Here is a 27,836-nt window from a genome sequence, read left to right as displayed (position 1 = left end):
GGTTGCCCTTCCCTCTTCTGTACCATAACTTCTATCCCCTGCATTTGTGCTTTAACAATACCTAATTCTTTTCACTACATCTGTCTTTGAGGTCAATACTCAGTAGTGCAATCGCTGGGTCATAGGCTAGCTCTATTTTACTGGAAAGAAGGGCCATATGCACCCCAGTGTTCATAGCAGCAATGTCCACTATAGCCATTCTGTTGAAAGAGTCAAGATCCCCTACAACAGACAAACGGATAAAGAAGATGTGATCCAAGGATACAATGGAATATCACTCAGCCATCAGAAAGGATGAATACCCAACTTTTGCATCAACATGGATGGGACTGTAGGAGATTATGTTAAGTGAAATAAGCCAAGCAGTGAAAGTCAATCATCATATGGTTTCACTTATTTGTGGAACCTAAGGAATAGCATGGAGGACATTAGGAGAAGGAAAGGAAAAATGAAGTGGGGGTATTGGAGGGGGAAATGAAACATGAAAAACTATGGACTCCAAGAAACAAACTGAGGGTTTTAAAGATGAGAATGATGTGGGGATGGGTGAGCCTGGTGATGGGTATTAAGGAGGGCACATATTGCATGGGGCACTGGGTGTTTTACACAAACAATGAATCATGGAACACTACTTCAAAAACTAATGATGTATTGTATGGTAACTAACATAACATAATTTAAAAAAAAAAAGGAGGGGGACAATACCTAACACTCAATCTTTGCTAGTTTCTTGTTTACCTCCTTTTAAGAGTAAGCTCATTAGTGGGTTTTTTTTTTTTGGTTTTTTTTTTTTTTGTCTCAACTTAAAGAAGAAAAATAATACACATTATTTTGAAAACTTTTTGAACAGTGTACAAACGTTAGTCAAGTCCACAATGTCTCATCTCTTCTTCCTCCTAACATGGCTAAGTTGAAAAACCCTTTATCTGGGAAAAGATCATTGTCCAGCCACCTTGTGTAAGATTTTGGCTTTAGGTTAGATTATCCTTTCTTTCCTTTTCTGAAAATAAGTTGAAAATATTAATAGCCTCAGTTTTTCTTCCAAAATATGACTGCTTCTTTACCAAGTGCAAAAGCAACCCATTTTGACCATAGTAAACAGCTTGGACCTACTTTTTTTGGCTCACTGTTTTAGTGAGACAAGTGGAGTGAAGATGACACACCATTTCCAAATGTATTAATAATTGGTAGACCATACTTCTAAATTGAAGATTTGTTGCCATTAAACTACGACCAGACTCGCTATAATTACAGAGGTAAATTCTTTATATTTACTATATTTGAAATTACCATATAATACCAAAATAAAATTATGATTATGTGAAGAGGCTGTAATATTAAGAAGATGACTTTGAAATGATTGCTTATCTAAATGAAATTTCCCATTTTATAATCTTGTATAAGCTTCCGTTGTCATTTCCTATTTAAAATCTATTAGAAGGCACTCTTATTTTCCCTTAAGTGGGAAGTCAAATGTGGAACAAATTCATCCCAAAGGAACTGATTCTATGTTCCACTGAAGACAAGGTGGCTTCCATGTGGCATTTTGCCTCTTGCATATTGTTCATCTCCTACAACAAATGGGGGTATGCTCTTTAGTAAACTAATTCAACTCAATTAGAGGCATTGTCTTCAAGGGATAACATCATAGAGACTAGAATCAGAATCATACTTTTGGGAAAATTGGGCCCAGGATTTTTGTTTTGTTTTGTTTTGTTTTGTTTTAAGATTTTATTTATTTATTTGACAGACAGAGACCACAAGTAAGCAAATAGCGGGGGGGGGGGGGAAGCAGGCTCCCTGCTGAACAGAGAGCCTGATGCAGAGCTCGATCCCAGGGCTCTGAGATCATGGCCTGAGCCAAAGGCAGAGGCTTAACCCACTGAGCTACCCAGGTGCCCCTGGGCCCAGGTTTTGATGGCTTCTTTCCTCAATCTTATAAAACCTATTTGAACTCTACTGGATGCCAGAACTGCTTAAAAATATTTGGTCCCTTGTAATTTTAACCTTCCAGTATTCAATGCACCTGATCCATGTAATATCCTATAGTATTTTTGTCAAATGAAGACTCTCAAAGTGTGTTTCTTGGGAGACACTTTTCAATTGGTTGCTTACATTTCTGCATTTATTATTTGTTCTAGGCCATCCTTTGAAGATGGTTGTATTGAATAGACTTGGAAGACAGAAATAGTATCTTTTTTTTTAACTTAACCTGTTGTGTTTGCAAATATTATCTGCCTCTGTTTTGATTCTTCTTGTGGGAACTGAGGCTCAGAACTGATATATAACACCCATCCCTACACACACACAAACACACACACACACACACAAACACACACACACACACACACACACACACAAATAATGTTAATATTCTGGCTACCTCTATTGCTGTGAATAATAAACTATATTATTTCTGAAACATGAGTCTGCGTCTTCTATCAACACCCAAGAAACTACGGCAGACTCATACACCAGCTTTCAAATAAGGGAAAATAATTTCAGATGCTTTATATTTTTTGATAGTGTTACCTACTTCTGAACATATGACTGAGCACATATAAAGCTGGAGCCATGACCATTTAGAGCTTCTTCTGTGGAAGAACTATGCATTCACTAGTAAACAATAGTAGTTTCATCATTTTTTTTTTTTTCCTCCTGGACACCATTTCCTCTCTCAAACTGTTGCTCAAATTGGATGGAGTCTAAGGTCCTTTGAGGAAATTTTTGTTTAATGATTCAAAATAAAATAGGAAGAGTCTAAAGTGCTAAAAATACTTCTAGATAAAAGGTATAAGATCATGCCAGAAAGGATAGTAATTTTATCTAACAACTGCCTGTTCACCCCTTTTTTGTTCATTAACTAATCTCCAAATTCCTGACTAAATCCCTTTTGTAAGCCAGAATGTGAGCTAAAAACTGGGATTTTAAAAAATGTTCATTTGAAATCCAGTTAGTTAACATATATGGTTGTATTAGATTCATGTGTACAATATAACATATAGCACTCAGTGCTCATCATGACAAGTGCTCTAATTAACCCCCATCACTTATTTAATCCATCACTCCTTTCAGATCCCGTCAAGTAACCATCAGTTTGTTCTCTGTAATGAAATGTCTGTTTCTTGCTTTGTTTCTCTTTCTATGTCTTATTATTTCCCCTTTGCTTGTTTGTTTTGTTTCTTTTATTCCATATATGAGTAAAGGTATTTGTCTTTCTCTGACTGACTTATTTCACTTTTAGCATTATACTGTCTAGTTCCAACCATGTTATTGCAAATGGCAAGATTTCAGTCTTTTTTATGGCAGAATAATATTCCATTGTATATACATACCACTTATTCTTTATTTATTCATCAATTGATGGATACTTGGGCGCTTTCCATATCTTAGCTTTATAAATAATGCTGCTATAAACATAGGGGTGCTAGCATCCCTTTGAATAAGTTTTCTTATATTCATTGGGTAAATACACACCAACAGGTTTGTTGGATCAAAAAGGACTTCTATTTTTAAATTTTATGGAAATTCCATACTGTTTTCAAATATGGCTGTATCAGTTTGCATCACCACCAACAGTTCACAATTGTTACTTTTTCTTTTTTTTTTTAAGATTTTATTCATTTGACAGAGAGAGATCACAAGTAGAGAGAGAGAGAGGAGGGAGCAGGCTCCATGCCTGGCAGAGAGCCCGATGTGGGACTTGATCCCAGGACCCTGAGATCATGGCCTGAGCTGAAGGCAGAGTCTTAACCCACTGAGCCACCCAGGCAGCCCCCACAAGTGTTACTTTTTCACATCCTCTCCAACACCTTTTGTTTCTTGTAGTGTTAATTTTAGCCATTCTGACAGGTGTGAGGTGGTATCTCTTTCTAGTTTTGCTTTGCAATTTCCTGATGATACATGATGATGGACATCTTTTCATGTATCTACTGAACATTTGAATGTGTTCTTTGGGGAAACACTTGTTCATGTCTTCTATCCATGTTTTTATTGGATTATTTGTTTTTGGATGTTGACTAAAAACTGGATATTAAGTAACACACAAGACAGGGTTCCTTGAGCTTAAATTTTATTTGCATGAGTATCATTAACAGGAAAAAATATGCATATGGGTATGTACAAGTGTGTTTATGTATACATCTATCTATCTATCCTCTATCCCATGTCTTCTAATTGTGGTAAATCCTGTAAGGTGGGGAATGGGATATCTGAAGAAATATGCTTCTGGATATGCTGGGTAAGCAAATTTAATTGCACTCAGATGCATTGGATATAAGTGAATCACTCAAATGAGTTATTTAATATTATATAGAAACAAATTAAAAGTTTATGTAGTTGAAAATAATAGGTAGTTAAAATAATTTTTTTGTTTGTTTTTTTTGTGTCTTTTTTAGTTTATATATACTATGGTGTGAATGTTTATGTCTCCCAAAATCATATTATGAAATCTAACTCTGTAAGTGCTAGTATTAAAACATAGGGGCCTTTGGGAGGTGATTAGGTCATAAGTGGGATTACAGTCCTTTTAAAGGAGACCCCAGTGAGTTCTCTTGATTCATTCATCATGTACGTTTACAGTGAGAAGATAGCCATCTATGAGGAAGTGGGCTCTCCCTGGATCTGCCCATTCCTTAAACTTGAACTTCTCCATTCTAGAACTGTGAGAAATAAATTCCTGTTCTTTATAAGCTATTAAGTCTATATCATGTCCGTTATAGCAGCCTGCATGCAGAAGGACACTATGACCTAAAATGAGAGCAATAAATATAAAGTTTCAGTAAAGTCAGTTGGTACAATGTTTTTTTTTTAAATTAGAGAAGACATGCTGCTTCATGTTAAACCTTGATATTGTATATGTTTCTTGAAGGGCCACTTCTTACTCCTTTGTGTGTTTTCCACAAAGTCCAGGATGATGCCTTACATAAAGGTAATATTTTATAAATACTGTTGGAAATATATACTTCTCTAAAATCTTATTTTGCCTACAGATTACTTGGATCCACTTTGCCTTGTGTAGAATATTTGAAATATATTAAGAACAGAATGTCTCTCTAAATAACATTTAGAATCATCATTAGTTTATGACTCCTGACTGATTTGTTTATGCAGTGATACTTACTGCAAGAACACTGAAGTTTGTAATATAATTTTGAATTAATCACCAAGCTAGTTTATTTTAACTTATGAAAAATAATTTCTCATGTTGGTTTAATTCTGCTCTTATGTTATGGTCATGACATTTTCATTAAAATAAAGTAGAAAATAGAAGTAAATAATAAATGAAAAATAAAAATTAAAAAATAAAAAAATAAAAGCAAATCTCTTGTGAAATGTTAAACTTTTCTTACTTATTTTGTTTTGCTTTTCTTCTACCATGCTGGCAAAGCTGTATATTGCAGATAGGTACAATTTTATAGGTGCTAGGTTTGTTACTTTTGCTAAAATTTTCAAAATATAAGGAGTTGAATAGTCATGGATTGTTTATTAAACTCCTTATCTACACATATAAAAATAAAACAATGATGGTGACCTGGGTATTTCTAAAATTGTATTCTGTTTTTCCATATTATGGTTTACAATGTAATTAATAAAGATTCTGCATATATTAACATCATCCCATTCTATCTCATCTGTATGTCCATACAGAGCATGTATGATTTCTATTCATTGCTATGTTGTGGTGAAGAGATTGTCTGAAGTAGCCTATATTTATGCAGGTAGATCTTAAGCTACGGTGCTCTTGTTTATTTGCTTGTTCGTGATCAGTATGTTTGAAAGATGGTAACTATTGCATCAGGTGTGACGATTAAAAAATATTATTGGTGCCTGATACACTGTGATAAAATAGGTAAGTCAATTCATAATTTGTTAATTAAATTAGAAAAGAAATTCCTTTGGATTTGTTCTTTATTAAGAGTTTTTTTTTTTTTAACGAATGCCTTGGGATGTTTTTTGTGTAATATATATCACATGCCTCAACCTTTAAATTTGAATGTAGAAAAGAGTTATCAGAATGAGCCTAGAAAATATTGTTATGGGGGCGCCTGGGTGGCTCAGTGGGTTAAGCCGCTGCCTTCGGCTCAGGTCATAATCTCAGAGTCCTGGGATTGAGTCCCACATTGGGCTCTCTGCTCAGCAGGGTGCCTGCTTCTTCCTCTCTCTCTGCCTGCCTCTCTGCCTACTTGTGATCTCTCTCTGTCAAATAAATAAATAAAATTAAAAAAAAAAGAAAACATTGTTTTGAAATATTTTTGTTCTGTTGTATTATGTTAACTTAGGAAATAATGGTAGTTATTTTTATTAGCATTTCCTACTTTCCACATGCCCTTACAGATGAGATATCATGTTTTTCCTACTCTTTTTATCGTGGTTGTTATATTCTTCATGATCAATAACAATCAATGAAAATTCCTAACATTAATTTTCTTTGGGAAAGTGATATTTTAGCAGGAATCCATGACCTAAAATTTTAGCTGTTGTTCTTCCAGGAGATGAGACTATCAATGTTCCCGAAATTTCAAGAAATAGAACTTATTAATTGTGTTGGTTGATGTTTATTGTCTCTGAACTTAGAGGTGCATAATTCAATTTAAAATTTATTTTGGGGGCGCCTCGGTGGCTCAGTGGGTTAAAGCCTCTGCCTTTGGCTCAGGTCATGATCCCAGGGTCCTGGGATCGAGCCCCGCATCGGGCTCTCTGCCTAGCAGGGAGCCTGCTTCCTCTTCCCTCTCTCTCTGCCTGCCTCTCTGCCTACTTGTGATCTCTATCTGTCAAATAAAATAAATAAAATCTTAAAAAAAACGGAGTGGACCTTATGGGGGTGCTTATCTGAAATTGAGGGACATTATAAAAAAATAAAAAATAAAATTTATTTTGAATTGAAAACAAGATCTTACTGAAGTTTAGGCATCCCACTTTATATCAGGCCTCCAGTACATTCTAATTTATTTATAGAAAATATCATAAACATGAATGACACTTTTCCTATTGCATTTATATGAAACTGCAATGACTCAAAGATGTCAGATCTGAAAAGCACTACCTTTCTATAATTTCTGTTTCCTAGGAGGAATGGATATACCATTTTAGCTCAATTATCCAACAGTATTCAAAACCACCATGAATTTTAAAACATAGTTATTACATCCTAAAAATCAAGTATGAAAATGTATAAACAACCAAATCTCTATCTGTAAATGAAATACTCCCACACAGACGGGTTTTAAAACTTTCTAACTTAAGGAATTTGATAGCACAGACTCAGGGTAGTAGTTTCAGTGCCTACAGTATACTTTCAGGGAGAGAGTAATGTAAGCTCTGAGTCACTTTCTGCCTAGAGATGACCTAATAGTGGTTCTGGCATTGTTTGTTTGTTTTTGAAAATACGTTCCTGGGCGTCATTCAGAAAATGCAGAGTTTGGCATCTATATAAATTAAGGATGATCTTTTTGAACTTTTGTCTTTCATTACATCAAATTAACATAATTGTACAGAAATTCCACTAAATTAAGCATTGTTAGGAAATGTGTAAATTGGAGCTACTCAAATTAGTTGCTCTTTGAACTATGTGCTGTTGGTTCAGGATTAGATAAGGAGTTTGAAGGCAAACCTAAATCATTGCTTCCTTTTTTGAGAGATTCTCAGCATATTTTCTTAAAATTAGCTGAAATAAACAATGTGTTTAGTCGCAAAGTGATTTGCATTTTTGCACAAACTCCCTATCTCCTTGAGAATTATAACAGATATTTCATGAAACATCATTGATCTTTACTTTGTTACACTGCTGTAAAGTACATTTAGAGTTGCCAGTTAAAGGTGTTAGTGTTGAGATGAAATGTCATGCATTTTTCTTCACTTCCATGCAAATGAACACAGTAAATTATTAAGACACAATGAAGAAAAAAAAATTGACAATGAGTTCCGGATTTTAAAAATCACTTGCCATTCAATCCAAATTGTGAGTTTGATCGGTTACCGAACACTTTATAATGCACCCCCGGTAATTTTACAGAGATTACTTTTTTCTTACCAATTCTTGATTATTCTGTCTTGCAATGCAGAGAAAGCTAACTAATTTAAAATAAACTTCCGTTAATTTTGATTGTTATAAACTTAAAATTGATTAATTTCCATATAGAGAGTTTAAAATGTTCACAATTTACATTAAATATATATTCTGTGTATACCTTGGAAAAATTATACTGAAAATTGAAATTAAAATGATGTTGTATATAGCTGCAAGAAGCCGCCTGTCCCATTTCATCTTACTATATAAGTTGTGTCAGGTAATTTATAAAATCCCTGCTGCATAACAAATCTATTTTTTGTTGGAATGGGTAGTAATGTTTCTTCTTATTTCGAAATAAGAGTTGGTCTATGAGTGCCTCTGCAACTGTATTTTTCCTAAGTGGCTTCATGGTCCTGAACTGAGAAAGCTCAGAGCATTAAACATCAAAGTAATATATTTTGACACAATTAGACATCAAGGAAATGCAATTAAAATGACACTGAGAGGGCGCCTGGGTGGCTCAGTGGGTTAAGCCGCTGCCTTCGGCTCAGGTCATGATCTCAGGGTCCTGGGATCGAGTCCCGCATCGGGCTCTCTGCTCAGCAGGGAGCCTGCTTCCCCCTCTCTCTCTCTGCCTGCCTCTCCATCTACTTGTGATTTCTCTCTGTCAAATAAACAAATAAAATCTTTAAAAAAAATGACACTGAGATATCACTACACACTTACCAGAATGGCTAAAATAAAATATAATGACAAGCCCAAAAGAAAAAAATATACCATTTGATGATACACAATGGCAAGTTGTACCATAACTTAACCATCTCAGACTAGTGTAGTGTTAAATTTGTTTTTCTAAGCCATGTTTTGGGTCACTTACCACTTTTCAAGGATATAAAGTGCTATCATTTTACTTAAAACTGTGAAATTTGGTCAGATTTAAATTTCAATTTATGTTAAAACATTCTGTAAACTGTGTTAGACTTTGACATTTGTTCCCTCAGTTCAGTGAATAACACTATATCATATTCTGAAAAATACGCTAATTTTTATTTTGAAAAATATCCCTTTTTCCTCTTATGGTAATTATGAATATGAATTAATAGTAGAATTTGATATGGTCCAATATGACCATAAATACTTTATAGTATATTATCAAATTTAATAATGAATATAATGTACTTCTTTGGACAATTTTTAAAGACCAGTCTACTCTTAAAACAAAAAAAATGGAGATGCACTTCTTTAGTTCACACAAATTTCATTTTATTATATATAACCTCAGATAAATTTCAACAAATCATAATTTATTAAAATCATGTCTACTTAAAAATCTCATAGAAGAGTTAAACCATCAAAAATAAAAATAAACACACACAACACACACACATCACCCATGTATTGGCAAATCACAATTGCTGTAACAATACATTAGGCATTCCACAGTTAAGGGCTATCAAAATTTCCATCAGTGACAAAAAGATTTGTATCCAAATGGACTGATTTTCCAGAATCCAAGAAAAAGTCTCCTAGGATTTATTTAAAGGTAAATATTTGTACAAATACTTCTTAAATTTAGGATATTCAGAACATACGATTAAAGAATATTTGCAGTGCAGACTATATTCAATCCTTCCTTCAAAATGTGCCTTTGAGTACATAATTCTGTTTTCTCGATCTAAATTGAGCTGTCTTCCAAGGAAGTTTTCCAAAATGTGTGTCTCTGTGTGATAAATGTTCTAAGACCTAACATGCTTCATTGTATTTTTACTGTGCTCTCAAATTTAATCAATAATTTGGATTGATGTATAATACCTAGTTTCAAATATCTTTTCCATCTATAAAAACTCCCAGCTGTCTCTTTATATGCTATTACTATTGAGAATTGTGCTGTCAGTATTATTCTTGTACATTTTAGATGATCTGTTCTTCTCTTGGGCATCATTTATGCTCTTCTCTGTTTTTGATATTCTTAAAACTCACCATAATGTATACGAGTGGTTTTTAGTGTGTGTAGTTTTTGTTTTGTTTTGTTTTGTTTCTGATATCTCGTGTTTGGCATCATTTTAAGTCTGGTATCTTTTATCTTTCTTTAATTCTCCAAAATTTATCTCAGTACTTATTTAAATATTTTCTTTATTTTTTTTTCTCTTCTGCTGTATTTGGGCAGAAGTCATTAATTTGTTTGTTTGTTTTTCCCAACTCATTTATTCATTTTACAGCTATATTCATCTTAGTCTCCATTTATTGTATTCTTTATTTCAACAATTTTCACTTAATTTATATTCACAGTATAGTATCTTTCTTTTCCTTGTATATGTATATCATTATTTTATCATATACTTTTAAGCTATTTTTAAAAATATTTTATTTATTTATTTGACAGTGAGAGATCACAAGTAGGCAGAGAGGTGGGCAGAGAGAGAGGAAGAGAAGCAGGCTACCTGCTGAGCAGAAAGCCTGATGTGGGGCTTGATCCCAGGACCCTGAGATCATGACCTGAACGGAAGGCAGCGGCTTAACCCACTGAGCCACCCAGGCGCTCCTTTTAAGCTATTTTTTAAAAGTACAGTCATTCTTTTTTTTTTTAAGATTTTATTTATTTATTTATTTGACAGAGAGAGATCACAAGTAGACAGAGGGCAGGCAGAGAGAAAGAGAGGGAAGCAGACTCCCTGCTGAGCAGAGAGCCTGATGCAGGACTTGATCCCAGGACCCTGAGATTATGACCTGAGCTGAAGGCAGTGGCTTAATCCACTGAGCCACCTAGGCGCCCCTAAGCTATTTTTTTAATTCCTGTTCCCATAACACTTGGATTGGCATATAAAGTTAACCACATCATATTTTTTAGGTAAGTAATTGTACTTTTTATGTGCATAGTTATTTTGGTCCATGAGTTCAGCTCTTCTTAGGATCATCAAATCTCTGTAAAGTCTGGGTATGCTAGGATTTTCTAAGCAACAATAAAATACATTGAAACCTGGTAGCTTAATTATAATAATGTTTTCTTTCTCAATCATTCACAATAGTATTCCATTCTGAGTAGCTTCCTTCTATTTTGCAGCTATAGTGTTTGGAAAAACTTGAATTATGATATTACTGTGATAATGTGAATTAGTCAGGGTTTTTCAGAGAATCGGGAAGAGAAAAAAAGGAAGATATTCTCCAGGGCCAACTCTAGAAGTGACTATTAAAACATCTGTCCAAATTCAATTGAACAAAACTCAGAAATGCCATCTCCAGTGAAATACAAAAAAGATTATATATAGTTCTGGGCACACACATCTCATTTGACCCAATGATGTATATCAATGAAAGACTGAAGGCCAATCACCACTCCATGGGAGAATTTAAAAATAAATTTACTAATGAGGCCAAGAATTCAGAATCACAAATACTTCAGAACTAATAAAAACTGCCTTCACTTGATGTTATTCTATAAGATAAATCCTACGGTCAAGTTTCAATTTTAAATTCTTAAATCCTTATGAAGAAGCATCATTTGGAGGGAGCAGTTTTCATAATTTATCATCCATCAGCCTTTTTTAAAAGATTTTATTTATTTATTGGACACAGAGAGAGAGAAAGAGAGCGAGAGAGAGAGATCACAAGTAAGCAGAGAGGCAGGCAAGCAGGGAGGGAAGCAGGCTTCCTTTTGAGCAGTGCCCGATGTGGGGCTGGATCCCAGGACCCAGAGACCATGACTTGAGATGAAGGCAGAGGCTTAACCCACCACCCACGTGATGAGAGAGCCACTCAGGTGCCCCTCATCCATCAGTCTTAATTGATTGGAGGAAAATGTGTGGAGGAATAATGCCTTAGGGAGCTAATCTCTCTAAAGAATTTTCAAGTCTTTACCCCTTCAAGGTTTTGTACAGTTCTGATAGCCTCTAAACATCCAGCGGATTTCTACAGTGACAGGCCTGTTAAAACCTGTCTTCAAACCAGGAATAGAGCTTGAAACATACCAGTCAAGGGCAACTTTGAGTATTTTAAGGCGTTTATCATCATTTCTTTGTTTTTGGTTAATATCTGAAATAGTTCCATATTACACTTGCATAATTTCTCCAGAGCTGACTTTGAAGGAGGCATTCAGTTCCAGCTAGTTCCATATTTTGGCAAGAACTATACTTCTATATTAAAAAAAAAACATATTTTAGGGCGCCTGGGTGGCTCAGTGGGTTAAAATCTCTGCCTTCGGCTCAGGTCATGATTCCAGGTTCCTGGGATTGAGTCCCACAGTGGGCTCTCTTCTCAGCTGGGAGCATGCTTCCATTCCTCTCTCTCTGGCTGCCTCTCTGCCTTCCTATGATCTCTGTCAAGTAAATAAATAAAATTTAAAAAAAAACATATTTTATACCAGTTATTCATGTTTATTAACTAAGATATCACAATACAAATAATACAAACAGTTGCTCTTTATTAATACCTTCAACCAAGATAAAAAAATATGTCATATTTTCTCCAAAAATTTTATATCATCTGATAGGTCAGATATATATATAAAATTACATTTAAAGTTTAAAAAATATCAGCAAATATTTTCATTTAAATGCCAATTTGAAAAGAAATCTACTTTTCCAAACACGACTTTTTATCCTATTTATTTTGAATTTTGTCAACAACTGATAAAATGTTTAGCGAGACTATAAATGTTAGATCGAAAAAAATGATTAATAGATGTAGGTTCAAATTATTATGTTCCATTAAAAATGATTTAGTCTTTGATGAACATCTGTTTGGTAATATGTTGTATCCAGATATAGTAAATTAAAGACATATATAAAATTATAGGGAAATGACATCTTCCGTTCCATTATGAGTAGAGCTTTTAAAATGCTATTTGCCACAACCTGTCATCTTGTCATTATGTAGCATTATGTAGCAATTAAAAAATGTATACTCTTCACTTAGAAGTCTTTTGGAAATCTAAAATATGACTTTCTATGGTTTGTGTCTCCATATTGCTTTATTGCCAGTTAAAACAAATCCACATGCTTTGATTCAAAGGTAATAAATTCCTCTTATTTGGAAAAAGGATGTTTATTTTTGTTCTCTCACCCTTAGCAGGTGGTTTCATTTTAGCACACTTCAGAGTTATAATTTCATGCTTATTAAAAACATTTATTTTGATCTACATAGATGAATGAAACTTTTATTTTATTAAATTATTTGCCAAAAAATCTGTGAGTTTTTAAAATGTATTTCATTTGAAGGGTTATTTTAGAGCATTCAAAGAGGATCTAAGAGTGTGGTATTATGCAGTTTTTAAGTAGGTATGAAATGGTTAATTATAGGATTGTTTCTTTAGGCTTATGTATATTGTCCATTATATGCTATAAAATATTTTGAAAGTAAATTTAAAGTATGTTTTATGTAGTTTATTTTTTGGAAAAAATATTGAAATGACTTATGAAATTCAGTATACTCTCAACATTAATTTATTTTGAAATTTACCAGTTGTCTACTGAACTATTATATGGCAGATATTACTTCAGACTACACTGGTAAATGAAATACTTGGCTTTGTAGAACTTTTATTTTAATGGGTGAGACAACTCAAAGCTATAAACCTTAATAAAAATGGCATAGTGCATTCAAAAAGGAAGAGTACAATGGGGAAAAAGAAAAATTCGATCAGGGTGAGAAAAATCAAGGTTGCTAGGCAGGGGATGGGGAGTTAAATCTTTTAATAGAAAGATCAGGGTACTTACAATGAAGCTGACAATTGAACAAATGTATGGAAAGGTGATGAATTTGCGCAGAACTATCAGCAATAAGGTCACTCCAGACAAAGGAATTGGCTATCTTGAAGGCCATAAGGTTGGATCATGCCTGGCATATCTGAGGAATAGCAAGGAGGCCACTGTGAGTGACTGAAGAGTAGCAGGGAAAGAGGTCACAGAGGTTAAATGAGTGGCTAGATCATGTAAAAGCTTAGAAGTCATTGTAAAACTCTGGCTTTTATATTTGGAAACTTACTGTGTGATAGAATTTCTGCTAATAACTGAGAGTTCAATTGTCCATAAACTTTCAAGGACTCTTATTCTAGTAAGACAGAATAAAGAGAAAGAGTTCATATTTTCACATGGTGTAACAAATGCTCGGAGATACAAGTGTAGGAAGCTATGGGAGCACAGAAGAAGGCACTAAAATCACACCATATATTTGATGACTGTGACTATATATAAATTTGTATTTTCTAGATTTTTTGTAGTCATGGAATCACACAGTATATACTATTCATGGCCTGGATTTTCTTTTCTCAGCATCATTACTTTGAGAATCTCCAATTGTCTTTGCTCTATTGATGGACATTGATGAACATTTCCACTGTTTTCAATTCTTAAAAATAAAGCTGATATGAAATTCACATACAAGTCCTTGTATGAACATAGGGTTTGTTTTTCTTGGTTAAATGCCTAGAATAAAATGGCTATTTGTGTAACTGCAACATATTTTTCATTTAAAAATTTTTGAAACTATTTTCCAAAGTGGTTGTATCATGATATATGCCAACAACAGTTTAGATTTTTTGTTGCTTCTCAATCTAGCTCAGACCAAGTACAATTAGCCTTTATAATTTTAGCCATTCTAATAGATATGTAAGCATGTCTCATTATGATTTTAATTTGTATTTCTTTAATGTTTAAATGTTGAGAAATTGGCCATGTGCTTATAAGCCATCCATATACTTTTGGTGACATGTCTCTTCCATTATTTCCTTCACATGTAAAATTGGATACTCTGTTTGGTTATTAGTAAGGTTTTTTATTTTTATTCATTTTTAAATAATCAGAGTACATGTCCATTATCAGATATTTAATTTGCAAATCCCTTCTCCATCTTTACGGATTCTCAATGGAGCTTTGATAGCTGTGTCTTTCAAGAAATATGCTACTTCTTTCCTGGTACACGGAGGTATGACTAGAACATTATCAATGTTGACCTTTGCAAAGAAAATCATGGCTTAAGATATATGTAGTCTGCAGTTGTTGGGAGTGTTCACCATCCTTGCCTCTAACTCATCTCTCACTGCCCACACATTCAGGTATAGGGGAATATTGATTGACAAAATATTAATTGCCAAATAACACTAGTTAGAGAATAAGAAAAATGCAGGCACCTGATTATATAATATTCCTTAAATAAAATATGTTTTTATAAGTGCTATTGGAAGTAAATTCCTCAATACTTTAATCACACAGAATGATGGAATCCTAGATTTTTTTTCCTTGTATTTACTAAGAAAATGATCATGCCTCAAGTATATTAAAATGGAATAGGGAAAATTAAAAATTGCTTTAAGTCGATTTGCGTGTGTTGTGCGTATGTGAGAGAGAAAGTGAGAGAGAAAGAGAAAGAGAGAAAAAGAGAAAGGGAAAGACAGAGAGGTGGCTGCAGTGAACTGATGAGTTGCAGGATAGATTTTAAAGTTTTGTCTTTTGCTTTCTACATTTCCTTTTCCTTAGGTTCAAGAGAACAATCAGTAATATCTCAGATGCCTGCTTGTAACATCAGCAGAAAGTGTTAGAGGTTCCTAGAAAATTAAAGAAGAGATATAGTTTTCCTGACATAAGAAAAGTCATTTTTTGTCCCCAGCTATTTTCAATGATCTATACCCCACCTGTGTACTTGCCCCAGCACACTTCTTCCAAAAATTCCTGGGAGGTTCTTACAAAGAAATGCAAAAACCTCACTCCTAAGGATTTTGAGGGAACAAGGCAATGGGAAAACTAACAGTCACCACCAGACCAGGAAATAGCCTAAGCTATTGAGACAATAAATCAGTGGTAAAACTCCTAGTGCTATTTCAAAAGCAATCAAGGCCTTTCATTCCTTGTCCCAGAAAATGAGCCCAAGACCCCATCTAGTTTCTATCTGCTCTTGAAGCCTGCAGAGTTCCTTTCCCTTGTCCAACAGTTACCTCTGCTTTATTCTAACGTTGAAGTTTCTGCCCTCGGTGGAATACAAGCTTCATTCAGGTGAACATGCAATACATATTGCACAAATACATATGTGGATGTGCATGCATCCACAACCTTATGACCAACCATACACGGGATAATAAAACTCTCCCTTCTGAGTATTCATCTTAAATACTAAATAAAAATCTCTCTCCTGTTCAAACAGTCAAGGCTTTGGAACTTATTCCCTGTGAACTCCTTGTATGTTGTAAACAAAGATTCCTTTGTTTGACAACTCCACCTGTTTCTGTGATTCACCAAAGACTGACCTCAGTTAGTTCAGTTACTGTAATGTAATATCAAGCATATCTAGTTAGTTGATCATTTTGTTCAAGTCTTACATATCTTACCAATATGATGACCATTTGTCTATGTAATCTTAAAATAAGGGTGTTGAAATTATTTTCCATTTGTCGTCCAAGGTAGAAGTTATGATTTTTGTTCTTAGTTTTTCCCTATATATCCCCAAATCTGTTGTTACGTATTAAAATTCAAGAATTATTATACTCCCGGGGCGCCTGGGTGGCTCAGTGGGTTAGGCCGCTGCCTTAGGCTCAGGTCATGATCTCAGGGTCCTGGGATCGAGTCCTGCATCGGGCTCTCTGCTCAGCAGGGAGCCTGCTTCCTCCTCTCTCTCTCTCTCTGCCTGCCTTCTGCCTACTTGTGATCTCTCTCTGTCAAATAAATAAATAAAATCTTAAAAAAAAAAGAATTATTATACTCCCTGATGAATTCATCCTTTTACTCTTCTGTAATTTTGACTTGATCTTTATGTCTAATAATGAAATTTGCTTTAAAATCACTTTTCATTATCTTGATATAACCACCAAAGTTATAGTGTGATTAGAGTTAATATAGCATATTTTTTCTTTTACTTTTTAAAGCACTTCTATATTGAATCCTGACAAAGAAACAAAACAACTTTTTAACTCTGGAAGCATCTTTCTAAATTATCTTTTTTTTTTTTTTTTTTTAATGAAGCAGTAGCAATTTTTGTTAAGGGACCTAAACTGAAAGTAGGTTTAGAAATTTATTTATTTTTTTATTTATTTAGTAAAAGATTTTATTTTATTTATTGACAGCAAGAGAGAGAGAGAGAGAGAGAAGAAGCACACAAACAGGGGGAATCATGTGCAAAGGGAGAGGAAGAAGCAAGCTTCTTGGGGTGCAAGTAGTCCCATGCAGGGCTGGATACCTGTACACTGGAATCATGACCTCAGCCAAAGGCAAACATCTGCTTAAACAACTAAGTCATCCAGGCACCCCTAGAAAATTTAAAAAAAAAAAAAGACCTTTTAAAAACATTTTGTTTCTTTCTTGTTTTTTTTTTAATATTTTATTTATTTGACAGACAGAGAGACAGGAAGAGGAACTATAAGCAGGGCAGAGGGAAAAGGAGAAGCAGGTTTCCCACTGAGCAGAGAGCCTGATGTGGGGCTCCATCCCAGGACCCTGGGATCATGACCTGAAAAGAAGGGACACTTCTTGGAGGAAGCCACCCAGACACCTCTTTTCTTTGTTTTTAATATATGGCAATTGATGCTTCCCAGCCACGAGGAGCATATTACCCATTGATTAAATCTCTGATAACAACCTATTTAAAAAGGTGTGTAAATATATACTTACTCAGATTTATACACTTTGTGTTTTCTTCATAGTTTGGGGCTGGACCCCATGGTCACAACACTGCTTCCAGTCTTTGCCTTCCCATCTTTTGATACCAGGTATTTGGTCAGCAAAGCAAATTAGTATCAAAATTAATAAGCCCTTGGCACCATATCTCTGGAGCAGGGCTTGCTCTTAGCCAAGGCCCAGAGCAGTTGACCTCCCCTCGCTAGTGCTATAGCCCCAAGGACTAGGTCCCTGCCACCAGAACTCAGTCTTACATGTTATGCTAAGCAGACAAAACCAAACCAGGAAAGCTCCAACAGCTTTCACTGGCCTGCCTCATCTCCAACTCTCTCGACGTCTAGGCAGTACCAGATGACAGGGAGGGGTCTTGGTCCAACATATGGGAGGGAAGGAAGTAGCCACGAGCAAGTACCTGCCTCTCTGTTCCTTTCTTTCATGAGCAGGTTGTAAGGAGGAGGAAGAGGAAGGGGAAGAGAGGTGAACTTCAAGGGGTGAAGGCCTCAGGTAGGCAGCTGGCTCCTGCCAGTAGGAAAGGGACAAAGGAGAAGGCAGTGAGTCTTGCAGGGAGGGTGGGGGGTAAGGGTTACAGCTTATGACGGAATCTGGACAGGAGTAATAGGGATACTAGTCATTTGAGTCCACCATTGGCAAGCTGGGCTGGGTGTCAGGGCAGATAGGCCTCCCTGGGCAACGGCACATGAGAGAAGGTGGAATTCTTCTCTGAGGAGCAGGTGAAGCTTTGGGTGTTGGGAAAGCATAGACAGTATTGTTCCAGGGCCAAGGACAGGTCCGGGTACTCCTGGTTGGAGGTCAAGGCCACAGTATGATCCAGGTCTTCTACCAGCAGCTTGAAGGTACCACATGCCAGCCACCCCTCATTATTGTGTATAACTCTCTGGTGCACTTATTGGCTTATCCATCAAATGACTCCTTCAGCAGCTTAAAAACCACCTCCACAGGCACTCCAGGATATGGGAGGCTTCCAGAGTGAAAATTTTGCACAGGATCACCCCCAAAAGACCAGAAGTCACTCTGGTGGATGTAGATCTGGTCAAACATGGCCTTAGGGACCATCCACTTCACAGGCAGTCCACTGTTGGTTCTCATTTTATAGTAACTGATGTGGTGATATCTCTGGCAAGGCTGAAGTCTGAGATCTTCATCATGTTGTCCTTTGTCACCAGCACTTCCCTGGTGGCCAGGTCTTGGTGTATGCACTTCTTGGAGGCAAGGTACTCCATGCCTCAGGCTACCTGGTAGGCAAAGAATACCGGGTGCTTGGAGGAGAGTTGCTCTGCTGCATTGTGGCTGATATTGTAACAGTACTCCAGGTCAGGAGGCCTCTGGGCCTGCAGGTACTCCTGTATGTTGTCTTTGGAGGCATATTCCATGATAGTGTACGAAGGACCATCCTGTGTGCAGGACCCAGCAGGTTGATGGTGTCCTTGTGCTGTCCAATCATCTTCATCATCTCCATTTCTGAGATTAGGTTTGACAGGTCTTTCTCTGCTGCATCTGACTTCAACATCTTCACAGACACTTTAGTCAAATGGTTGGATTTGTCTTTGTCCAGCCCAATGGCCTCCTCCAACACCACTTGCCCAAAGTAGGCCTCTCTTAGGGGTCTGCCTAAACTGCCTACAACCAGCCTGCCTCAAGGCAGTTATGAACTCTAGATTATCCTCAAAAACATTAAACCACAAGCTAAAAATTCTCTTCACTAGGTCTCTGTCGCAGGTCTAATTTTCTTATCTTTCATCATTTATCTTTTTCCTAATTCTTATTTTCAGTATAGTTTATTTGGCTTCCAGGTGTTTCCCCGGGTTTCTGTATGCTGTTTCATAGGGAAGAATTATCCTGTCATAAAATTATTTCTTGAGCATTCATTACATCTCTCAGTTAAAATGGGTTCTTTTATGGTTTTGATTCATTTGAGTTTTCTCAAAATGGGAAGAATTTTCAAAATGGTGCTTTCCTCAAGGTTCAGAGTATGTCTTAGCCTCATCTTTACTCTTTTTGAAATTCACTTTTCAAATTCTTGTCCCTCTTTTTATCTTTTTAAATTAAAATGTTTTATTTTTACTATTTTTTTATTTGAGTGTAGTTGATAGTCAGTGTTACATTGGTTTCAGGTTTTCAATATCTCCATACATTATTCTATGATCACTACAAATATAGCCGCCATCTGTCACCATGTAACACTATTATAATATCATTGACTATATTCTCTACACTGTCCCATATCTCTTTTTAAAATCTCTGATTTTTATGTTTTCTGTTATTCCAGTTTTCGACCATCATTTTACTTGGTTACTTTAATAAAATATGCCTGATTACACACTCTATGCTGAAAACTATAGCATTTGATTTATAGTAGTCTTTTTCTTCTTCTTCTTCTTCTTCTTCTTCTTCATTAACATATAATGTATTATTAGCCCCAGGGGTACAGGTCTGTGAATCACCAGGTTTACACACTTCACAGCACTCACCACAGCACATACCCTCCCCAATGTTCATAACCCCACCACCCTCTCCCTAACCTCCCCACCCCCCCCCCGGCAACTCTCAGTTTGTTTTGTGAGATTAAGAGTCTCTTATGGTTTGTCTCCCTCCCGATCCCATCTTGTTTCATTTACTCTTTTCCTGTTCCCCAAACCCCCCACATTGCACCTCCATTTCCTCATATCAGGGAGATCATATGATAGTGCCTTTCTCTGGTTGACTTATTTTGCTAAGCATAATACCCTCCAGTTCCATCCATGTCAACGCAAATGGCAAGATTTCATTTCTTTTGATGGCTGAGTAGTATTCCATTGTGTGTGTATATATATATATATATATATATATATATATATATATATATATATCATTTATTTGTTGATGGACATCTATGTTCTTTCCATAGTTTGCCTATTGTGGATATTACTGCTATAAACATTTGGTGCACGTGCCCCTTTGGATCATATAGCAGTCTTCTTTACCTCTATCAGAACCCCAGGAAGCTTTATTTATTTATTTACTCACATAAACAGATGATCCAACACAACGTTTTTTGATGTTCCAATGTATTATAATGTCTTACCGCTTAACACTATGCTTACTGCTCTCTTTCACTGTCTGACTAAATCCTCATCATCACTATGCCATTTAATGAGAAAGAACATTTGAACTCAGAGTTCTCTCCATATCAGGGAATGAAGACTCCACCCTTCTGTTTGTGCAGGTAAAATAAATGTTGATGTCTGTCCTGCACATACCCCATCCTGTTCACCAGAATATTCACCATCAAAATATATACACAATGAAAACCATACCTCACCACTTCTATTACCACCCAGCATGCTAAAAACACCATCATATGTTCCTGAATTATTGACTTGATTGATAACCCCACTTCCACACAAACTGCACTCCTTTCTCCATGCAAATTTATTTTGGTACAGCAATTTAACCTAAAAATCAAGTCAGATGATTTTATTCTGCTGTTGAGGGTCTTTTGGTATCTTCCCCTTTCATATTAAATAAAAACTGAAGGCGTTTTAATGTACTAGAAGGTCATACATCAATACGTTCTTCCTCTCTCCACCACTATGAACTCCTCATTGGCCTCCTTGCTTTTCCTCAAAAGTAACAGACAAGCTGTTCACACAAAGTCTATATACTTACTTGCTCTGCCTAGAGCAATCTTTTCCTTTAATATTTGTATAACACTCTCCTTCACTTCCTGGGTCTTTGTGCAAATAACATCTCATAAATGAGATATAACCACCCAACACAAAATAAAATTAACTTTCATCCCAGCATTCTCCAATGGCTTTTACCTTTCTTGTATTTCTTTGTATCACTTATCACCATCAACCATCAATCATTATTCTATTACTGGTTTATTTTCTTATTTGAGACAGAGAGAGAGAGAATTGGGAGGGTGCGCAGAGGAAGAAGAAAACACCCCACTGCCTAGAAAGCCTGCTGGGGAGTTACATCCCAGGACCCTGAGATCATGACCCAAGCCAAAGGCAGTCACTCAATGGACTGAGCCACCCAGGTGCCCCTCTATTATTGGTTTATTTCACTATTATATTTCAAAAGAATGTAAGCTCTTTGTGGTCAGGTATTTTATATGTTTTATTAATTGAAGTATTCTCAGAAAAGTAGCTGGCAGATTGTAAGGGCTCACTAAACTGTATTTTGTTGTTATTATTGGGCTCCTTTATGGGCTTTACCTCTTACGCTAGAAGTCTATCCTTCAGATGTAAGCGATAAGAATAGAGCCCTGCTGCCTGTTCAAATGTGTAAAAAGCCTGTATTAAGTGGATATTTTAAAAGCTAAATGAATGGCTTAATATTTGTATATAGGGGGAAAGGGAACATTTTTTCCACAGTTTAGAAGTGGAGTTCTTTTATAGAGTTCTTGTACAAGCCTACACTATGGAACGATAATGGGCAGTTGTACATTACAATTATACAAACACTTTGGTAATTTATATCCTTTTTTAGTTATTCTTGACTGGATCATTTAATTCCTTAGGAGCATTATAGCATTTCAACTTTTCATGTTCAATAAACTTATTGGGGTTGCTACCTTTTTTATTCAAATGGAGAAATAGTCATGATTTAATCTAAATAAAGTGTTATTGATTGTGTTGTTTTCTAGGAATGAGTCGCACATGCTAGTTTAAAAGTTTTGTTAAAGTCCCAAGTCTGTCACTGATAAAAGCCTTTTGTAGATTAGTAACTTGATCAAAACGGAAAAGTTATGTAACACCAATTGTTATACTATCTTTGTTTCCATCTTGCATTGTAATAACACCCATCTTAACTCTATTTAAGACAAATCATTGCCAGATGGATTTCTGGCATTGATTGCAGGATATGAAATCTAGTATAACTAAAAGTTTTTGGTTTTAGTAGCATATAAATCAATTTAGAAAAATATATGTATTTGAATATAAGATAAAGTTTTAAATTATTTGGCAATAATAAACTAAACTTTTTTTTTGTAAATTTTTATTTTCTAAAATTTCATTGAGCTCTCTTGCAATAAGAAACAAGTTACAAAAAATTAAGGTTTATTTACCCCAATTCAAAATTATTAGGAATATAATCATAGAGGTTGAAGTATTTAAAATATTGAACCCAAAATGTTTTATTAGGTAAATTCATGAATGCTGAGCATTCACTGTTAAAATATACTAATAACATTGATAGACTTGTAGAAGCCTAAAATCAAATATTTATTAAATATTTATATCCATATCTTTTCATAGCTTGGTAATTCATTTCTCTAGCATTAAATAATATTCCATTGTTTGCATGTACTACACTTTCTTTGACCTTTCACTTATGGAAGGATATCTTGGTTGCTTCCAAGCTTTTGTCAGTTATGAATAAAACTACTATAGACATCTTTGTGGGTATAGATTTCATCTTCTTTGGATAAATACCAAGAGCTGCTACTGCTGAATCATCTGGCAAGAATATGTTTAGTTTTGTAAGAAACTGCCAAGTTGTTTTCCATTCTTTATTCTCAATACACATGGAAGAACATTCCTGTTGCTCCACATCCTCACCAACATTTCGTGTTCTGTTGTCAGTGCTCTGTATTCTGGGTATGTACTGGTGTCTCTTTTTTGTTTTAATTTGCATTTTCCTGATGACATGTGATGTGAAGCATCTTTTTATATGCTTATTTGCCATCTGTAATATTTTCTTTTGTGAGGTATCTGCTAAGGTCTTTGGCTCATTTTTAATCAGGTTTTTCCCCCATTGTTGAGTTTTAAGGGGTCTTTGTGTATTTTTGATTAACAGTCCTTTGCCAGATGTGTATTTTGCAAATTTTTTTTCATAGTCTGTGCTTTGCCTTTTCATTCTCTTGGCATTGTGTTTCACAGAGTAGACATTTTTAAATTCAGTGCTTGTGTTTTTTAGCTAAAGTTATTGCGAAAACCAAGGTCATTTAAATTTTCTTCTATATTACCTTCTACATGTTTCATGTTTAGGTTTATAATCCAATCTGAGTTAATTTTTGTGAAGAGTGTAGGATATCTGCCTGGATTTATTTTATTTTATATTTTTAGATTTAGCTTCACCATTGCTACAGAACCATTTGTTTAAAAGATTGTATTTTGCTCTCTTGTATTGCTTTTGCTTTTCTATTATATATAAAATATAATTGATAATATATATTCTGTTGCTTTAATCTAGTCTTTCTGTGGTATTACAATATCATGCTTACAATTATCGTTATGGTAAACTTTTTTTAAAGATTTTATTTATTTATTTGACAGAGAGAGAGATCACAAATGGGCAGAGAGACAGCCAGAGAGAGAGATGAGGAGAAGCAGGCTCCCTGCTGAGCAGAGAACCCAATGCGGGACTCGATCCCTGGCCCCTGGGATCATGACCTGAGCCGGAAGGCAGAGGCTTAACCCACTGAGCCACCCAGGCGCCCAATCGTTATGGTAAACTTTGAAGTCAGTCCTCAGTCTTTGTTCTCCTTCAACACTATGTTGACTATTGTGAGTCTTTGCCTCTCCATATAAACTTTAAAATAAGTTTGTTAATATTAAAAAAAAAGAACTTGCTGGTATGCATTAATTGTATAGATAAACTTGGAAACCAGTGACCTCTTGAGCTTAGCAGGAGATAGACCATGGACATCAGTTGTCACAGTGGTGCCTCTGGCAGAACCTATTGCAAATCCCTAGGCAAAATGACACCTCAAGGATCTGAGAGAATGTCTAAGAAGTACTTGATACATCCCTTGGGTATGGTTTATTGAAGTGTCCACCTGTCTGAAAGCTGGGGAATCTAGATAAGGGAGGGAAAATTAGTTATGATAAAACATATCAACAAACATCAATAAATTTTGTAAAACTAATTGTCATGGCTCATATACAATATGACCAACAGAGGGACCATCAGAAGGAAAGCATCAGTTATGTTTATTGTGAAATTTTTTATTCAAAATAAAGCAATGTGAGGGGAAGACACAATGAGAAAATTACCAGCTTTTAAATGGTAAACATCTTACAAAATGGAATAGGTTTTATATTCTAAGTAGTATATTGAAAAGTAAAACATTGGGGCGCCTGGGTTGCGCAGTGGGTTGGGCTGCTGCCTTCAGCTCGGGTCATGATCTCAGGGTCCTTGGATTGAGCCCCGCATCTGGCTCTCTGCTCCGCAGGGAGCCTGCTTCCCCCCCCCCCTCTCTCTCTGCCTGCCTCTCTGCCTACTTGTGATCTCTGTCTCTCAAATAAATATATAAAATCTTTAAAAAAAAAGAAAAGAGAAGTAAAACATTAAAAAATAAAATTTCAATGAAAAAAATTATTTAATTTTAAAAAAAGGTTAAAAATAGCAGAACCATTTTTCTTATAACTGGAAAATACACTGTATATACATCTATCAAAATAACTTGTCATGGGGGAGCCTGGGTGGCTCAGTAGGTAAAAGCATCTGCCTTCGGCTCAGGTCATGATCCTAGGATCCTTGGATCGAGGCCCACATCGGGCTCTCAGCTCAGCAGGGAGCCTGCTTCCTCCTCTCTCTCTCTGCCTGACTCTGCCTAATTGTGATCTCTGTCAAATAAATAAATAAAAACTTTTATAATAAATATTTGAAAAAATAACTTGTCATGTGTGAAATCAGGAGCATATGGAAAAAAATAATATCTGAGGACAATACTTCTGCCATGTTTTGTGCCTTGCTAATATTTTTAAACAGTCAGGCAACTTTTAGCCTTATTGAAATACCTGCTAAGATACCTGCAGTGCCTTTTGGAGCCCTATGACTATAAAAATTAATTGCAAATATTCAAAATGTTTACTATGGTGTCACTATTTAGGGCCACCACCAAGTATGTTTCAGAAGTAAGCATAACTGTTACTCTTCCATAAGGCAAAAGGGCATATTTTCAGGAGTACCAGGAGGTGAATCAAGTAATGATTTTTGTCTATAAAATAATTCACTTTTCAATCTAACATTCCTCATTCCACATTATAATAATAAAAACTAGGAGGAGACTAAAACAAACAAACAACTACAACTACAACAACCAGCTTTTCCCACAGTGGAAAAGTAAATATAACCTTAGGAGTAGCCTGAAATTTATTTTTAAATATTTTTAAGATAAACGTTTTTGTTAGAAAACCATATATTTTATATTACTAAGAAATAACAGGCAACGTTTTATGAACTTCTAAAAAGTCTAGTTACTTGTATTTATCTATTAACTCATCTCTTTATGAAGTAGAACATGATCACACCTCTTGTATCTACCCAAGTTTGTATGCTTTGGTTGTTTTATGTTTGCTATTTCCTTGCTTAATTTTTACAATATTTGATACATAATAGTATCTTTAAGTCCATCTATGGTTTCACAGAATTTGTTTGAACTTCATAAAAATGTACCATACTTTTTGCACTGTCCTTGTTTTACTTCTCTATTAGCTTTCCAAGTTTTATTCACTTTAGAGTGTGTAGCTATCATTTATTTTTACTCCTCCATAATGCTATGTTTACAAATTTGTATTTATCTGTACTTTTAAAAATATCTTAATTATATACCATTTCTCATCTCACGTAACACTCATGTTACTTCTACACTTATCAGATATTATGTAACGGAAAACCACAACTCAGCAACAATAGAACACCATTTTTCAAAATTAAATGGCTTACCAGAATTCTTTAATTCTATCCTTTATTTGTATTAGATGACCCTTTATTCTGGTATTTGGCATTGTTCATATGGAGGAAAGCTTATAAGTTGATATTCCATAAATAGAAGGATTTATTATGATTGATTAATTATTTTCATTTAGAATGCATAGAATATGGTTGATTTAATATTTCTTTCTTACTCTCTGCCTGGAACATAGTGCTATCTATACAATAGCCACTAAAATATTAAGTTAATTACCTAGACTTTAAACTGCATATTAATAGGAATAGCATACAGAACTCTTCTCAGATTGGGACACCTGGGTGGCTCAGTCAGTTAAACGCCTGAGCCTTTAGCTCGGGTCATGATCTTAGGGTCCTGGGACTCAGTTCTGCAACAGATTTCCTGCTTAGCCGGGAGTTTGCTTCTCCCTCATCCTGCTGCTCCCCCTGCTTGTGCTCTCTCTCACTCTCTCTCTTACAAATAAATAAGATTAAAAAAATAAATTCTTCTCAGATAGCTAATATAGAATATCGTCTTTGTATTCATCAAAGGGAAAGTGCCATATAATAATGAAATCCAGACTACTTCAAATTCACTTTTTAACCAGTAAGAAAGTACTGGAAACAAGCCAAAAATGTCTTCAATGAATTAAAGAAATAGATTGATTTTCAATATCTTAATGTTTCTAATGTTAAATTGCAAGATTTTTATACTAGATATCAGTGTAAATATTCATTATACAAGGATATTCTAAAAATAAACCCGAGAAAACTACTTGATATATATGATGACAAAAACGAGTTTGACCAATGTCAGTTTGGGTAAAATTTACAACACCTACCACCTGAAACTCTTGTTCTATATGGTGCCATCTTGTGATGCTGGGCAGTGGCAGTGAGCCACAGCTCCCAGTCAGCTAGAAGATTACAGGGGTGAACACCTGATATTCTTACAAGCATTCTATATATAGAATATATATATAGAATATATATATTCTTCTTTTTTTAATGTAATATTTAATAAATTGCATGTGATATTTGATACTTTGTTATAAAATAGGCTTTGCTTAAGATGATTTTGCCCAAATGCAGGCAAATGTAAGTGTTCTGAGTATGTTTAAATAAGCTTAAGGTAAGCTATGATATTTGATTGTTTAGGGGTATTAAATGCATTTTCAATTTTTTATGTGTTTCTCTGTACATAGCCCCCTTGTAAGCTGAGGAACATCTCTATATGTATATGTAGCCTTGGTATGGCTTACATATTATTGGCATGAAACATCTAGAACAGTACGTGTGCCATAGAATTGTCTACAACATCAAACAAGTTTCTTGAAAACTTGTGCCAAAGGGGTTATGTCTTTAAGGATTCTTATTTCAGAAGGGTTCTCTCAAACGTAAGATTTTTCAGAAGTTAAGTGAAAATCTGACCAAACTAAACATTTTTCCATTTTCCCTAGTGAGCAAAGATAGCTAAAATCTATCTGCCATTTTCAACACTGTACTCAACGATTGTAATTCTAATTTAAGAACAGATTATTTATATCAAAACCACATGTTGG

This window comes from Mustela nivalis (genome assembly GCF_964662115.1).
Source record: "Mustela nivalis genome assembly, contig: HAP1_SCAFFOLD_112, whole genome shotgun sequence".
NCBI lineage: Eukaryota > Metazoa > Chordata > Mammalia > Carnivora > Mustelidae > Mustela > Mustela nivalis.
Note: the sequence above shows the minus strand (reverse complement) of the source record.